This window comes from Macaca mulatta, chromosome 1, assembly GCF_049350105.2.
Source record: "Macaca mulatta isolate MMU2019108-1 chromosome 1, T2T-MMU8v2.0, whole genome shotgun sequence".
In the NCBI taxonomy this organism is placed as follows: Eukaryota; Metazoa; Chordata; class Mammalia; order Primates; family Cercopithecidae; genus Macaca; species Macaca mulatta.
The window spans coordinates 61250682-61263001 of NC_133406.1; the positions used below are offsets into that span (position 1 = coordinate 61250682).

Here is a 12320-nt window from a genome sequence, read left to right on the forward strand (position 1 = left end):
TGTAATCCCAGCACTTTGGGAGGCTGAGCAGGCAGATTACAAGGTCAGGAGTTCAAGACCAGCCTGACCAACATGGTGAAACGTGGTCTCTACTAAAAATACAAAAAATAGCCAGGCGTGGTGGCGTGCGCCTGTAATCCCAGCTACTCAGGTGCCTGAGGCAGGAGAATTGCTTGAACCTGGGAGGTGGAGGTTGCAGTGAGCCGAAATCATGCCATTGCACTCCGGCCTTGGCGACAGAGCAAGACTGTGTCTCAAAAAAAAAAAAAAGAAGAAGAAAAAGAAAAGACATCCCTGAAGGAGCCATGCCCTGGGAGACAGGCAAGATGGCAGGTTTTAACCCTGTGGACATACAGTGGAAGATGAGCTTCTGCCTTTGGGGGAGTGTTGGGGGTGGGAGTGGGAGCATGAGAAATGGGGTGGGCAGAGAAGAGCGGGACCTCCCACAGTGCATGAGGTCTTTGGCTCTAAATAATCTTGAAACACACTAGCCCAGAAAGATGCAAACAGCCCCCATGCTGGGAATGTTCTGCAAAGTAGGAAGGTGTTAAGCAGTTACCCAGATGTTTCAAGCGAAAGCATCCTGCAGAGGAGGGGGAAAAAAAGTCGTCTTTTGGGACTGAAGTTTTCCAAATCAGCTGTGGGCTTGGGCTGTAATCACCTTGCCAACGCAGACGCTACCCCTTTGAAGAAGTCAGTCCGAAAACAGGATCCTTCTTAAAGTCAGCAGATCAGTGCATTATCCCTGCAGAGATGATAGGAAATAGAGAACGACAGGAAGCTGTCAGAAAGTCAATATTTCAAAGGATCAAAGAGTCCTCAGGGTCCTTTGGTTGATGCACCTGTATCCAGGCAGGGCTTTACCTAGTGCTGATGGTGATCTTCTCTGGTTTACGCCAGGGCCAGAGATGTGGGCTGCAGAAAGCACCTGCCACCATCTGTAGGACATCATGCTTGCCCTGCGCATTACATGCATCATTACGTTTCATCTCCATTGTAGCCTGATGAGGTGGGTGCTGCCCCAATTTTACAGAAGGCAGACTTTGGGAAGCTGAGGCAGGCAGATCTCCTGAGGTCAGGAGTTCGAGACCAGTCTGGCCAACATGGTGAAACCCTGTCTCTACTAAAAATACAAAAAATAGGCAGGTGTAGTGGCAGTCGCCTGTAAATCCAGCTACTCAGGAGGCTGAGGCATGAGAATTGCTTGAACCCTGAAGGCGGAGCTTGCAGTGAGCCGAGATCGTGCCACTGCACTCCAGCTTGGGCGACAGAGTGAGACTCCGTCTCAAAAAAAAAGGAAGGCAGAGAAGTTAAGTTTTGGTCCAAGGTCACACAGTGAGGAGTAAGAGGCAGACTAGATATTCAAATTTGGCCTGAGTGCAAAGCCTGCTGGCCCTCTGGCCTTGGAGCTGCGTGTCTGACACACCTGCTGAATCACGTCTTGCCTCACACTTCCTTGCTCATAGAACATACCCAATAAACCTTGTGCTAGGCCAGCTCGCTCCGCGGCACGGTGGGGAGGCAGACCTGCTACAGAAATCTGACCATTTAAATGGCTCCTTTTCTACCCCTCCTCTCCTGATGTTCCTAAGTGGTGGCCCCTGCACACCTGGTTTTCTCCTCTAAGCTTCACCAGTCTGGATCTCCCTTCCCACACCCCCTCCCTTCCTATCTATTGTCTCTGAACCCAACTTCTTGGCTCCTGTGCTCCTATTCACGGGATTTCTTTCCGCTTCTGTAACCCTGAGTACAATAGGCTCCTTCCTGCTGATTGGTAAACAGAGTCACAACAAGCCCAAGTGTGTTCTAGGCCAGGTTTGAGCTCTTGATCGAGCCTCTCTCTCAGCCTTCTTGTTCCAGTTTTTTTTTCTAACGGGAACATGAACTCCTAGAGAGGTGGCCTGGCACACCCCTGCCTCTCTGCTGCTCCTCTCCATTCCAGAGCATTGCAGTTTGAGGGGCAAGTGGGTACAGCACGAAACTTACTGCCTCATTCCTTCCATGATGTCCAGGAACTGCCCACTTACCTCCTGCCTGGAATGCCGGGAGAGAAGTGGGAAAGGGAAGGTGTTTGTTTGTTTGTTGTCATCACCAAGCAAGTTCCCATCACCCCACTCCCCAGGGGTGGGTGGTGTTGTCCAAGTAACTTCTATGACAGCCTGCAAAGAAGCAGAAGCAGACAAGGTGGGGACATCAACACCCCAGAAGCAATAGCACACACCCCACCTGGGACACAGCATCTCAGGGGCTGAAGGGGATGTCCTAACTCTTAACCAAGGAGGTCCCCCGTCTCCCATGAATCCTGAGTCTCAGTTTCCTCAGCAAGGTAGAGAAGGAGCCCTTGAGTGTGCAAGGCCCATCGACAAAGAGATTTACTCAGATCCAGGCCCTGCCTCAATCTGACCCACCTTTAGTGTCCTTCATTCATGTTTTTTAATGATTCTTTATTAAGTGCTGAGCACCAGGGTCAGCATAGTAATAAAGACAGACAAGGTCCCCGGCCTCAGGGAGACAGAATAAACAAATAATAGCAGATAAATGATACAATTCAGACAGGGACAGGTGCTAAATGGCAACAAAAGGAAGTGAACGTGGCAGTGACTGGTAGTGGAGGCCAGTGACATGAGATAGGGCGGCCAAGGAAGGCCTCCTGGGAGTGGCGATGGTTGACCTGAGACCTCCCTGATGAGAAGGCAGCAGCCATGCAAAATGTGAGGGGAATGTTTTCCAGGCAATGGGAACAGAAGGTGAAAAGCACAAAGGAGAGAGAAGGCCCATGTGGGCAGCAGAGAGGGCTTGGGGTGCGGTCAGAGGCAGCAGGGCCCTGGGTAGGAAAGCCTCCGAGGATCCTCCTCTGAGAAATGCACACCGCTTGCCGCCTGCTCTCCGAGGATTCTCTTGTGAGTGCACGGGACCCTTCTCTGAGAAACGCACACCGCTCGCCGCCTGCTCTCCCTGTTAGTCATGCTGAAAACACGAGGCAGGAGGGAAAGGCAGCATGATTCACAGACTGGAGGGTGACAGTGACCAGAGCAAGTTTAACCTTTTAAAGAGGAAGGATCTGTTGCTTGGCTACCAGGCCTGCGTAGGGTAATGAGTGGAAATGGGGAACAGAAGTGGAGAAAGAAGAGAGACCTAGAAGCGGGGTGGTGGGGAAAGGGCAGGAACCCCTCGTGGGCTGGAGCCTGCAGAGGGAGGGAGAATGTGAGCAGCTTCCAGAAGGTGTGGGGCTTTGAGGAAAGGGGACGGAGAGCATCTGAAGGAAGCTTGGGTGTGATCGGGCCACTGTCTCCAGAAGACTCAGGTAGGTGTGCTTCACTGTGTCTTAAAGCTTTTAGAGTTAGATATTGGGTTCTTTAGGGTGTGTCTCCAGCTTGAAGTGTGCCTCTCAGTAGAAGCAGGAAGGCCTTATTTGATTTGGGTTACAGGAGAAGCAGAGGCCCCTGTTTGGGGTGCACTGTGGAGACTGGAATTTGGGTAGAAGGGGCGACTGCTCCCGCTTGGACGCTCACCAGCTGCGTGGCCTCAGGCATATCTGCTTTGCTCTATTCCCTCCTCTGGCCAAGAGAAGAGAAGATTCAGTGATCTCCAAGGTGCAGTCTGCAGCTCTGTGATCTCACATGTTCTTTTGTTTTCTTAACAGGAAGGCTACTCAGAGAAGGGTCCCCCCAAGGGATGTGGGACGGTTGGCCTAACCCTGTGGCAGACGGCTCTGCTTCTCTTCATGGTAAGGGAGGGAAGTTACAGGGGTATGCCTCCTGGCTCCCCAGCATCCACACACTGCTAAGACCCAGCCACCCCAAAGACACCACCCCTCTCTCGGGGACGGGGACTCCCAGAAGCCTCCCCAAGGTTCCATCTTTAGGTGCCAGGAATGGGGCTGGGTTCCCCGCAACCCCCAGAAAGGTAGGGAAAGAAGCCAAGTGACCCTGTAAACACCTCCCCAAGGAAGGAGGCTGTGACCTCGGCAGACGAAGCAGCCCCCTGGAAAGAGAAGAGCCCCTTGCTGTTCTGGAGAGGCCCCAGTGACTGTGGCCCTGAGAGCCAAGAGTTCAGCAGCTCTGTCCCTCCTCATGCTGTGGCTGAGGGCAGAGCCAAGCCCAAGACCCTGCCCGGCCCTCTCCCTCTAGCTTAGCGGCGGGTGCCTATGGATAGCTTCTGAAACACACCGCCTGCTTTCTCATGCAGGATAAAGGCCTCCCTCCAGAACCTGCCCAGCTTCTCCACTGCATTAGTAATCAGCGCACAGAACAAGCGCCTTCTCTCCCTCTCCTCCCCCGCCTCTGTCTCTCTCTCTTTCTTTCTCTCCCCCAGCCCCCACTTCCTTTACCTACTCCTGCCTCCTCCCCACCTATCAGAGTCACTGCCACCTCCCGGGAAGCTGAGAGGGTTTATCATCAAATCGGGCTTTGTCATAAGGAAAACAGATTTCTTTTCCTCGCTTTGAGAAGGTGCTGACAGGAGCAGCGAGGGAAGGGCTGTTTTCTATATTCAAAGCCTTTCTCCTCCTGCGGCTAAATCTGGCACTATTTTCTCATTTACCTCAAATGCTGCTCCTCTGACCTGCCTCTCCATTCGCCCACGCTTTCAACCCCTACCTGTGAGCCTTTGCCCACCGGACCCGCTCACTCCTAGTCATTCCTTCATTCAATGTATTTCCCTCGTTCAGGATTTAGAGGCCTTTCTCACATGCCAGGGACTCCAGGTGCTGGAGATATGAGGCACACAGCAACGCGGGGAGGTGGGAGCGAGTTGCACAGGTACAGGAATAGAACATTAAAATACAAAGCAGTGGCCTGGAGCGGTGGCTCACGCCTGTAATCCCAGCACGTTGGGAGGCCAAGACAGGTGGATTGCCTAAGGTCAGGAGTTTGAGACCAGCCTGGCCAACATGGTGAAACCCCATCTCCTCTACTAAAAACACAAAAATTAGCTGGGCGTGGTGTCAAGCACCTGTAATCCCAGCTACTCAGAAGGCTGAGGTGGGAGAATCGCTTGCACCTGGGAGGCAGAGGTTGCAGTGAGCCGAGAACACACCACTGCACTCCAGCCTGGGCAACAGAGCGAGACTCAGTCTCAAAAAATAAAATAACATAAAATAAAATAAATAAAGCAGTAAGTGGAGACAGAGGCATGTACATGGCCAATGGCAGCACCAGTGTGGAGCAGCCTGTTCATGAGGAGGCAGAGACCAGAGCAGGCTCCTGAAGGCAGGGACGCTGGACCAGGACACCTAGAACTGGCGGAAGCCCCTGGGCATAGGGTGGGGAAGGAAGGCACTCGGGGCCCTCAACAGAGGGAGCACTGTGCAGGCAGCAGTTGGCACATGTGGCATGAGCAGAGGTGGGGGTGGAGAGGGCAGGAGAAGTGGCTTCAGGGAGCAGAGCATGAAAGGAGCTCCTGCTGGGGTTTTATGGAGGGGTGGTTGGTCAGAAGGTTCAGATGGAGATTTGGGAAGTTCTGTGAAAGGTGGCTGTGATTGATGGGGACAAACCTGGAGTCGGAGGAATTGGTGAGGAGGCTGATGCATGTAGATTAGAGAAAGACGTGAGTACTGTGTGAGAACAGAGGTAGCAGAGTTGGATGGGAGAAGGGTTCAGAGGTGTCCAAGGAGCCATTCACGGTAAGAGCCTCAAATCATTCCACAGAGGTGGGACTCTTCAGCAGAGGGGCAGCTGAATCCAGGGGAGGGCATGAGGGGGTTATCTGAGCACGTGGGCATGTGGCAGGAGAGAAGGGTGGAGGTGGGGCCGGGCAGAGGGAACACTGCTTGGGAGAGCACCTGCCAGGGACAGGCCCGGGGATGCAGGCAGAAGAGAAACCAGAGGGGTGGGGCAGCAGAAGGAAAAGCCAGCGACCCCAAGGGAAGGAAGGGGTGGGGGTAAAGGAGGAAAGACTTGGGGCAGCCCTCACTCAGAGCACAGTGAAACGCTGTTTGCTGCAGGGAGGAAATAGGCCCCGGTGGCCACTTTGTGCACCGTCTGGACTCACTGCTGCCTTCACAGACTCCTGGAACAACCCTTCATTCTTCGTAAGGCTAGGTGACTGCATGACACTAAGCACCTAAGTGTGGCTGGTGGCACGGCCCTGTAGCCAGGCACTAGCCATGGAAGACGAACAGCCCTCATGCTCAGGGGTCCCAGTTGATTAGGGAGGGTGTGCACACAATCCCCGTCCATTAAACAAAGCAACCAACAAGTAACATTGACACAGGAATGCACCTAATATGAAATGAGCGCACGCTAAAGGGATGCCAGAGAGAAGAGGCCAACAAGGAAGGAAGGCAGGGATACCCTCTCTGGCTCTGGAGCTTTGGGACTGGTGGATGCGACATCCATAATTCATAGCCCATCAATCCTGGAGGGTCTGGCGCTCTGACCCCTTTGGAAACGGCCCTCTTCTGTGACAGCTGAGCCCTTCCCCTTGGAGACCCAGGGCAGAAAGGCTTCTCTGTGAGACGTACTCTGGTGCCCTGCAGCTAGCATGATGAATGAGGAGGCCAGAGCTGCTGGGGCCAGTGGGGCTGAGCAGAGAGAGAAATATGATGCAAAGCAATTTTAAAAGGAGGTTCTCAGGGGCTGGCTGGGGGCGGGGCAGCTGGGTCCCTCTCTCAGCCATCTATCTCACTTGTCTATCTCTCTAACTAGGTCCTCAGTTCTGTGGCACAGATGACAGGTTGGGGACAGCAGAGAGCAAAAGGTGAAAGATCAAGGGTCCATGGGATCTTCTCTCTTCTCTCTTCAGGCCTATGGATTTGGAAAGCTCCTGAGTGCAATGAGGAGTACCTCACCTAGCAGCCAAGACCTATTCCCTGCCCCAGTGCCCCAGTACCCCAGAAACAGGCCAAGCCCCAGACTCTCCTGGCATAAATACCGGCTCCCGTCCAACCTCACGCCATCAGGTATGGGAGATGCTGGGACCAGCAGCTAGCAGAGGGAAAATGACATATCCTAGGATTCAATCCAATCAGGATTCCATCCCAAGGACCAAGGTAGAATAGAACAGCAGCCGTTCTTTCTGGGAGATGAACCGTGCAAATTAAGCTGCCTGGCAGGCTTGGCAGCCTGTAGGTGTGACGGGTGAGGCCTCAGCCCACTCTTTCCCCAGCCCTTGAATTCCATTTGTCCAGGCCTCCAGGCTGTACAGCACCCCTGCCATGTGCACATAAGACAGCAGGGAAGCTGACAGGTGACCACTATCCTCCCACTCCCCATCAGCTGCTAGGTGAGTGGGGAACAAAGAAACAGAAAGTCATGGGAACCACCCTCCCTTGCCAAGCAACAAATGCGCTAAGATGCTGAGCCAGGGGAGGGGGGATTGGGCCTGGGAGCAGCTGGTATGATTGGTCTCACCTGCCCAGCAGACAGAAAATGCCTGCATTCTTGGTTGGGTAATTGAACTGCCTCTCTTTCTGGAGGTGAGTGTGGGGCAGAGCATCTCTGAGCACAGGCCTCCACTGCCTGTAGTTCCCTCCCTCCTAGGTATGGGTCCTGGGGAGGTTATACTTGGGGGCCAATAACTGTAGGCAATAATGCTAACAGTAACAGTCACAGGGCTCGGGACAGGGAGGGAACCTTGGGCTGGGGTGGGCTGGAATGTGCCTCCGGGGCAGCCGGTGAACTGACACTGCCCCTCCTCATTTGCTTAGAGAGCCTGCCATCGGGCCAGGCAGCCTTGGAGGGCGTGCCCAGACTGACAGCTGCCTAAGCACAAGCTTGCACTTGGCAGGAACTGGACTTGCCCACAGTCAGGGTGCAGTACAAATTTGTAGGAAGAATAAAAGGCTGTGGCAGCGAGTGCGTTTCTGAAAGTGAGAAGCTGAGAGGCAGCTCTGCTACTGGCTCTCTCCCACTCCTCTCAGAGGCGGCTTCTTCCTGACTCCTCCGCCTCCTGACCCCCAGGTCCTATGCAAGTGTGGGAAATCCTCTGGATACCCGAGGGAAAGAATGGGGCCCTCCCCTGGGGCTCTCGCACCCAGCGTGGCTGGTGGTGGTCAGAGAAGCCAGAAGGATGAAGCTGCCCTGGGCGCAGGCAGAATAGCACGTTCTGCCTCCCAGCCCACCCCCTCTCGGGGGCACAGAGTGTCACTGCTGCCCTGTATGTCCCTCAGAAAGCTCCAGAGAGGCCAGGCATGGTGGCTCACACCTGTAATCCCAGCACTTTGGGAGGCCAAGGCTGGAGGATGGCTTGAGCCCAGGAGTTTGAGGCCAACCTGGGCAACACAGTGAGACCTCATCTTTACAAAAAATAAAAATAAAAAATCAGCCAGGCATGGCTGTAGGCCCAGCTACTGGGGAGGCTGAAGTAGGAGGATCACTTGAGGCCAGGAGGTCGAGGCCGTAGAGAGCTATGATCATGCTGCTGCACTCCAGCCTGGGCAACACAGCAAGACACTGTCTCAAAGCCCACACAAAATAATAACAAAAAGAAAGCTCCAGAGGCTCCCTGTACCCCACTTTCCACTCACCACCCTGCCCCACCCTACTCTGTGCCCCATACCTGGAAGATTGACTTCTAAGGCTGCACCAACCAGGCCTTTGGTTGGGTCAGTTATGGAGACCTGACCGTGAGGATGAAAGGCTGTGGATTGCTCTCCACTCACTCACACACCCTGCTGGGCCTGGGGTGACCGTGGTGCTCCCCCGTGAAGGCCACACTCCTGTGGGGCAGCCCCTCCTCCAGCCTTGCGCTCTGCAGGTCCCAAATGACTCTGCTCTGTTGCCTTCAGGGTGCTCTGCACTCCTTCACCAGCTCCCCTTAGCCCAGTCCGGTTACATTCGCCATCTCTTCTGCTGGACTTCCACTGATACACACCTCGCACCTGCTCCCCTGAGCAAGATGAGAAAGTAAGGGGATAAGATGCTTTAGACTGCACTTCCTCCCTAAACAAGGCCTGGTCTGGTTAGGGCATGCAGATGGACCCGGGTTTGAATCTTAGTTCTGACACTAGGTAAGTTATTGTTCTCCCGTTTTACTTACTTCATCTGCAAAATGGGAATACTACCCTGCTCAGGGCTATCATGAGGATCGAACTGAATAATGTGCACACACATAGTGCTTATCACTATTTGATACTTAGAGTTCCACAAACAGAAGCTATCGTCCTGCTGTAAGAGAAGTATGACCTGCCTGAAGCTCCCCTGCTTTGATCCCCTTTTGAGACCAGCCAGCAGTCCTGGTGACTGAGGTATGGGGCTGCTCAGGGTCTGTGAGAAAACCCGGACAGTTCCTGGAGCATGTATCTCAGCTCCTCCCCTCGAGCTGCTGCCCCTTCTCCCCCACCTCCTGCCCCCCGCCAAAGCTTACCTTCCCAAGATACCTCCACTCTCCCTTTAGTGCCATCAGAACAGCCCAAGAGCAGCAGGTGTGTGTGTTTGGGGGGGCGGGGGAGTTAACAAAGACCTTTTATATTAGCATCCCATTTGTCAGGGCAGGGACAGAAGCAGCCTGCCTCTCTCCTGCATCTCCAAGTTTCCCTGGGAGAAGCTCATCCAGCTCATTATCATAACCAAGATCACAATGCTGGCTCCTTTCATCTCTGTGTAATCACTTGCTGTGACTCATTCACCAAGTGTCAGAGCTGATCAGGAGTCACTGGAGTTGTGTGGATCCAGATACCTCACTCCTTGGGAGTGGAAAGCAAGTGACACAGGTGAGGCCAAGGTGACCCAGCAGCAATACTGCAGCCCCAGCCAACACCAGGCCTCCCTGGTGCTGAATGCCTCCTAGGTCTATCACGTTCCTGGCCCCAACCATATGCTACAGCTAGGACACAACTTAGCCAGAAAGAGGAAAGGGAGACAGGGAGTAGGGCCTATAGGACCCCCACTGTGTGCCAGACATGGGATTAAGCGCTATACACCCACAGTCTCGTTTGATCCACACGTTCAATCAGGTCCCATCTGCGTTTTACAGTTAAGAAAAACCTCTAAGGCTCAGGACAGTGCTATTCTTTGCCACATGATGCACAGAACATTCATCAGGGGGCTGCCAGCCCTACCTCCCCAAGGTGCTTCCTCCTGGAAAGGAATGCGTCCTCACCGTGAGCAGGGTTGGGTGTCTGCATCTGGGGGTGCAGCCATGGGAATGATGCCAGTCAGTAGACAAAGGATGAAACGGCTGAGCTGGTCAGGCCAAGGGTGGCTGGGTCTGAACTGCAGAGGCTGGGAGCAGCACACCGGGTGGGGAGTGGGGTCAGAAACACCTGGGCTGGGGGCCGTTCAACACCAGAGGCCCTTTGGGTGAGGCTCTGGGCCTAGGGTGCATCTGCTGGCCTCTGAAAGATCCCAGAGGAGCTGGTGCATCGTGGGGAAGGGACAGAGAAAAAAGAACAAAGCAGTTTTGCTTTGTTTTTTAAAGGGCTGACTCTAATAACAAAGAGACTCAGCCTTCGGGGTGAGACACAGCAGGGAAGACTGGACCAAGACTGTGGCTGGCCAGCTATGCCCCACAGGAGCGACACGGTAAGTGGGAAATTCTATCAGAGGCCCAGGAGCCAGTCTGCCAAAGTGATCTCAGAGATGACATCATTGTCCACCATTGCGTTCGTCCCTAAGGCGACTCAGATGAGATAGAAACAAGAGGAAGGAGAGAAGCCAGGGAGACAGAGGAGAGCAGGGGAGTTCTTGGTGCACCCTGAGGAGGAAAGAAAGCCCTTTTCCTGGGGCGCTCTGGTGTGCAGGCTGCCCAGGAGGCACTCATGTCTGCCTCCTCGATCCTGTCTCCTCTTGGAAAGTAGAAGGGCCCAGGTGTCAAAAGAGCGCCAGCTCCAGGATTTCTAAGAGATGTTTGGGTACAGACATTCAGCAACAGTGTGTCTGGGACATCGCCTGTCCTGGACCCTTTGGAGCAGACAGGTGGGCCCTCATCTGGACCCAGAACTCACCAGTGTCCACCACAAAGGCCTGCAATCATTTTTAACTGTTAACACCTAATCCGCATCATATTTTCAGTAGAACTGAAAAATGCTCACATTATACAACCATTTGTGGGTGTATGAAATATTTAATATTTTTGATTTATTGCATTTTCACTTGGCTTTTATTGGCCCTCTTCCCCTCTGCATTTGCTGTCAGGACTTTATGTGCCATGAACTTGTATGAACTCAAGACATAATCGCATTCTGGGCAGTGGCAGGGTGCCACGCCCCAGTCAGCCTCAGAAACTGCCCCCCCCGCCCCGCTCCCAGTAACTCCAAGGCGGTAACAGACAAAGGCTTCTGCCAGCCAGGGTAGTCTTACCCTCAGCACGCTCATGCAGGAGGGTACCTAGTGGGCACACCAGGAGTCACAGCTGGGGTCACAGGACGTGCCCCCAGTCCAGAGCCATCACTGACTCCAGAGCCCAGGCAGGTGGCTCTCACACGGGGCAGGCTTAGTTCTCTGGTGATTATATGTGGGAAGACTCTACACTTACCCGGGGTGCTCAGAGCCTCCAGAGAACAGAGTTGGGCCGTGCAGGACTGATATCTGTATCGATCTGGAAGATTCTGCCACCAGTGATCTGCAGTGGGGTTTTTGTCACCTATAAGAGTGTATAACCTGGCTCCAAACCCAGCTCTGCCCCATCCTAGCTGAGTGACTTTGAGCATGCCATTCTGATTCTCTGAGTTTCTGTTTCCTCTGTCAAGTGTGCTGGAAAGTGCGGCATTGGAAAGTCTGATGTGATAAAGGAGATAATGTGGGCAAAGCTCCTGACACATGCCTGAAACCTAGTGTGGGTTCAACAAGCATGAATTATCTCTCACCCTCACCCCAGCCCCAGATAAATGCCCAGTATGTCGTGGCCACAGCCCAGCTAGGTGCTTCCCACCCCCCATCACCACTCCTTACCTGTTCCACAGACACCCGAACAGATTCGGTTTGCCCCTCAGCACCAGCGGGCACAGGGGAGTGGGGAGGACGCTGGGTGATGGTGGAGGGGGCAGGAAAGAGAATCCTCCTGGTGCGAGAAGGAGAATTGATGGCGTACCCAGCAGAGCCAGCCCCAGCCATGCCCCAGCTGGAAAAAAACCGCTAGCCAGCCTCCGTGGAGGGAAGCCCAGGGTGGTGCCATTCCCCTCTCCATCCCTGCTTCCCTGCCACCAGACAGAGGGAGGGTGTTTGTGGGTTGAGTGCTCTCTATGACTCTGGAACCCTGGGGACCTCGCCTGCCTGGCTGAAAAGGTCCCGATGCCCCACTCTGCACCTGTCCTGGGGCCCTGGAGGGTGGTGTTTCCAACAATAGCTTCCAGCCCTGATTAAAATGCTACAGCAGGGAGAATCAATAACCATTGGCAGCTGAGCCTCTAATAAGTATAATAATCACCATTAGGGGAAAGA

At 53.9% G+C, this 12320-nt stretch overlaps 1 long non-coding RNA gene across 1 annotated transcript; it reads left to right on the top strand.

Moving 5' to 3' along the window:
- The first annotated feature begins 3126 nt into the window (after positions 1-3126).
- LOC144341205 (uncharacterized) lies at positions 3127-6896 on the top strand. Its single transcript, XR_013417994.1, has 3 exons — positions 3127-3304; positions 3644-3727; positions 6745-6896. It is a non-coding gene; the product is annotated as an uncharacterized LOC144341205 (long non-coding RNA).
- The last annotated feature ends 5424 nt before the right edge of the window (positions 6897-12320 follow it).